We start from the raw sequence: 5,497 nt of genomic DNA on the forward strand, positions 1-5,497 counted from the left end.
ACAAATATCATAGACTTATCATAGAAGCACACCAGAATTACTGTAAATTTGTTGAGTTCAGCTGTTTTCTTTGTGAAGTTGGAATTATATGAAGTATGAGCTTTATAAAATTGTTGTCCTGAGTTCTTACAGCGAAGACGCATTGATTAAAATTTATGGTCATGAAGTAACGGCAAAGTAACGTGCGATACTTTTTTCCGGTAATGGCAACGGTAACGCGTTACCTTTTTTTCTAAGTAACATAGGGCGGTAACGCGTTCTTTTTTTTCTTAGTGTAACGAGTAACGTATTTAGTTACTTTTTTTCGGTAACGCCTACAGCACTGACTTCCAGTAGCCTGTAGGCGCTCGCAGTTACATGCGTGGTCCTGACAGTCACCAGTCTCAAGCGACAAGACGCGGTCAGGTTCGCCAGCGTAGCCTTCTAAAGTGCACCGGGGAAGGCGTGTCCATAGCTGACTCACCCCTTGAAGCCAGCACTGCCCGTTACTGCTCTGGAGACCACCTGCACCCACAATTATAAATGCATTTTCGCAGAAAATATTCAAAGGCGTTCAGGCAACCCTGCAAACGCGTTTCTGAAGAACGGCAGATTGGGCTACTTGGAGTTGATTCATAGGGGTTGAGTGGACTTGATCTATAGTGGTTCAACAGCCCTGCCAGACACTGACAGAGAATAAGATGAGACGCACAAAAGGAGCCTCCTTGTACGTCGTCTTTTTCTCTGTGAGTGTCTGGTATCGCTGTTGAACCACTAACATAAAACGTGCTCCGCCTGGCGGCCGCTAGGAGCGTACGCTAATGGAAAACTTGGCGTAATGCAATACAGTAAGCCGTTACTACAGGCTCGAGTATCCGAACTGCTGACATTATAGTACCAACACAGCAGCTTTTTCTTTTTCTTTTCTCTGCGCTATTAGCCTCCCCGGTATGCCTGCTCATGGATACAGCTGCGGACATATAACAAGACGAAAATAGCTACACACACAAATACGTGAGACCTTGCGAGCCTTGCGCGAGCGCGTTTGTTGAGTCCATGTGGAGAAAGAAAACAAAGCAGTGTGCAGGGGCGTTATTGTTCATTTCCCCTATCCCCCTAGCTGACAGAGTCCCATTATCCAAAAGCGACCGTCCACCCGGAAATTAGTCGACTTTTTTTTTCGGCAGCAGTGAAGAGAAATGAGGGCTGAGAGTCTACATGTTGCGCCGCCGGTGTGGGGGGTCTGTGTGCGCTGCAGGAAATCCAGAAATCTGAGTTTACGGTAGGAACTTCGTCCAGCGTACTTGTATATGCGTGACGATAATTAACAATAGTTTTAAACCCTAATTTCTGAAAATGAAGTGGCATCATGTTTGAGTAGTAATTGCTACATTTTTATAGTTTTCAAATGCAATTTAGTGACTTTTCAAAAATGGTTTACGTTATGATCATACACGGCAAAGCTATTTTTGAAACCGTACCATTTTCCGTGTTTGAACGTGTTTGTGCGCGTGCGTGGGGGGATTTATACCCCTGTCACACGGGCAACTTTAGTGATACTTTCACGAAGTGCACTCCCCATGAACGAATGGCACTTTCATTGCGCTTTCACATGGCAAAAAGAGGCGCTATTTGGAAATCATGATAGTGACGATTGGTGTTGCAGGTAGTGACGATCGGTGCTGCAGCACATTGTGAAAAATAGTTTGTTTTCGCAAATACTTGGAGAATATTTTTTAGCAGATGTAATTTGCTTTCGCGTCTGATCGCATGCTGTTATCTAAGAAAGCATCACGAGCTGAGATTAGCAATATCTCTGCTACAAGGGCGCTTAAATACCTTCCAACCGAGTGTCATTCGAGTCGAATGTCGCCTTGTGCAGCTGCACGAACTATTCAACGGCATTCGGCTGACATACATTCAAGTCAACGGAGCTCCGCGAAGGCATTCGAGATTTTGGAATGCCTTGGAATCACGAACACGGCCCGCACTGACGTCGCCATCCCTTCGCCCCGCCAATAACATAGGGCGACTGCACACCAGCACTTCTGTTTACAGCACAGTATACAAACAGCTAGTGTTTGTTCGCGTGAGGTAAAACGAGAGCTACGCTTTTGTTTTATTAATCCTATTTGTGTGTATTTGTGTACATTCGGTAGCCGGATTACTGACATCGCGTAGGACCGACGCAACTAATTGTCCCTGCTTTCTCCGATGTGATAATGAATTTTGAATATCACATCGCGGCAGTCTGTGTCTGACCAGAGCTTTCCTTTCATTGTATGTGCATCATGCACTGTGAAAATAGTCGATATTAGGTCACATTTGTGAAAACTACATTTGTGGTTAAAACAGATGCTTGGGCAAGTTGGTAACTCATTTTCACCGGAACAGCGCGCACTAAGACACGGACAAGAAGGGAGACACGACACAGCGCTCGTGTGTGTCGTGTCTCCCTTCTTGTCCGTGTCTTAGTACATTTGTGGGCCATTTGCATTTCCCAAAACTCGTGAATTCGCGTTCGACGGTTGCGGAAATTGCACACACGAAACCTGCGGAATCGTTAGGCCTATCGCGGAAAGGGGTCGTCGTCACTGGCAGAGCGAGAGTAGCTCTATTCAGGTATGTACATTATATTTAGTTGCTCATGACCAAAAAAAGTTCGTACTAAGAACCAGAATAAAAGATAAAACTTTATTTACAGCTGAGCACGGCTGCTGAGACTACACACTCGCCTTGCCGGACCAAGTGTAGTGTGTTCGCCGAACTCACTGCTGGGCAAGTACGTTTTGGTACGAGGCTTTTGTCGCAAGCTTTCTGGCACGGGGTTTTTGACACACGAGGTTTATGTAGCACGGGATACACTGCAAGGCCGTTTGTCACGCAGGGCTAACAAGGCAGAGCTTTGGAAACGGGTGTTCTGCACTCGAATCAGTCTTGCTATATCAGCAAGAGGTATGTTGCAATTTCCAATTAGCGCCTTGGCCGCCGCGGTGGCTCAGCGGTTATGGTGCTCGGCTGCTGACCCGAAAGACGCGGGTTCGATCCCGGCCGCGGCGCCTGGAATTTCTTTGGAGGAGAAATTCTAGAGGCCCGTGTACTGTGCGATGTCAGTGCACGTTAAAGAACCCCAGGTGGTCGAAATTTCCGGAGCCCTCCACTACGGCGTCTCTCATAGCCTTAGTCGCTTTGGGACGTTAAACCCCATAAACCATAAACCAATTAGCGCCTTGGAAGACGTCCTTTTAGTGCGAATGCAAAGCGTGTCATAAGCGTGATGGAGATGCGCGATTGTTGTTAGTGCACCACCTAGTACCTGCCCCCAGAATAGGCCACGCCGCCACAGTGAAGGCGCTTTATCTCTGCAAGGTACGTAACCGGCTTTTGGATTCTTGCAGATTCACCAAGAAGGTTTTTGTATGATGTTTTATCATCCTCCTTTATAAACAACGCTGCCATCCCAGCCTGAAACAGGAAAGCAGAAGTACAGTCGTGATTAGCATTAGATTAGCACCAGTGACGTTTTTCTCTCGCAACGACAAAAGCAGCGCACGTGTTCACACAATCGTAACAGGATGCAGAGAACCGTGTAGGACATTTTGTAAAACCTGACATATATTCTTTATCGGAAGCGTCGCTCACAACGTTTCCCCAACGGAATGTACAAGCTGTGCAGCGCTCGCGTCATGTGCAGCGAGGTAGCTTAGTTTGCGGCTTTTCCTCTACTACAGTTGTGGAATTGCATGAAAATTGGTTACTGTTCCTGAAAACGCTTCCGGCAACCTTCGCAGCTGCAGGACAACCAGTTCTGTCAAAGCGTGCTGCATGCCCATGCACACTGCGTGGACATGCAGCCTCCGGCATAATCGTCAGATATTCCAGGAGGCGAGGACCCGGTGCAGCAGTGCCGGCTTTACTGAGTCGGACAGGTAACGAATACTTGGGACGAAAGATGGTTACCATGTTGAGTCGAGGAAGCGATACCCAGCATACGTGTGAGGTCAGAAAAATGCTACGCGTTCACATAACGAATAGGATGGCAGAATGGACCATTGTACGGAAAAGAAAATGAACTGAAAAGGACAGGGGACACTGGAAGAATGAACAGCAAGGAGTAGGCGGTGTAATGCCCTGTCTGATGCGTGGTGTACTGAAACCTCCAAGTAAGGCAGCGAAGCACCCATGTACGTTTTTCTTTTTTTGCGGTGCGTGGGCAGAGGGGCTCAGCATGGTTGCAAATTTTTGTAAGCCTGCAGACCCAGTTATCAGTGCAGCGATTCGTTATGATTGTACAATACCCAACATGATAAGTATGAGCCAATGAAGTTAGTTTTTATACCCGGCGTCAAACGTTTTGTGAAGCCTATAGGCAATTGCCGATGATTCGAGTAAACAAGCCAAATGTTGATACGAAAAGTTGAAGATGGCATCATGCCTGCCTGCAGGCATGCGCTACTTGTTGATCTTGCATCTAGGTTAGCGCACACAGCAGCTTTCCCACTTTCCCCGCTTTTCGGTTCCTGAAGTTTTCCTTTACAAAAGCACTGGCTTCCCTGCGCGACGCCCATTCCAGTGCATGGTCACTTTAGATAATGGGACATTTTGCACCCTGCAAAACTGCAAGATGAATGGAACATTTGCAGAAATCTGTAAGTGAGCTTTCGGGAAGGTTTGTTTTCAATGAAAAGGTCTCGTTCCTGGACGACACTCTCGCATTCTTTGTGGAAACGAACAGAGCATTGTTTCCGCTGATGAAAAACCTTTGAAATGTCATCATGTGACTTCGAGAGTACTCCTAGGGAGCTGTCGAGAAAGTACAATTTAGGGGTTCGCAGCCGACCTTCTGTAGCAAGGCAGCAGAGGCTAGGCAGGAAATGAAAAGAAACTGGCTTTGCTCTCGTGACGGCAGGAGTGGTTTACACCATAATCAGCGCATATAAAGCTTTCTTGACTGACAAATTAGACTAATCCCTAACCGTCGCCCCGACTGCTTTCCTTCACCACTTCGTATCAGTAGCCCGAACAATGACTAGTCAACTTGCCACTGCGCAGTGACAAAGACCAGTCTCCTTCAGTACGTGGTACATTGCTGACGACACGCTGTCGTTTCGCAACAGAATAGTCTTGGAGTAGAACGCCTCCGTTTATTTTTCATGCAGGCTACTTCCGTACCTTCGTGCCGGCTTGGCAACCTCAGTGTGTCAGTCTCTCATTCCCCTGCGTCGTCCCTCGACTACCTCCATCCGGTTTTGCGACAAGCGGCCATGAGACATCGAAATAGACCCCTCCCAGGCGGAAACAGTGTGACATCAAAAAGGTGTGGCCCGATGGGCAAAACTGTCCACTTTCGGTTCTGAAAAAAAATTTCCGGGTGTCGAGCGATCCCCCGCCGCCTTTGTCCCCGAGTAGAGACGCCTCGCAGCCTTTCTTTGCCCGGTAAGAGCCTTGGTACAGCGCCAGTTTTGTCCACGAGACGGGAAACACGTGCGCTGACGACGTAAGCTGAGAGAGGTCACCG

The sequence above is a fragment of the Amblyomma mixtum genome, chromosome 8 (genome assembly GCF_055824585.1).
Source record: "Amblyomma mixtum isolate Tamu chromosome 8, ASM5582458v1, whole genome shotgun sequence".
NCBI lineage: Eukaryota > Metazoa > Arthropoda > Arachnida > Ixodida > Ixodidae > Amblyomma > Amblyomma mixtum.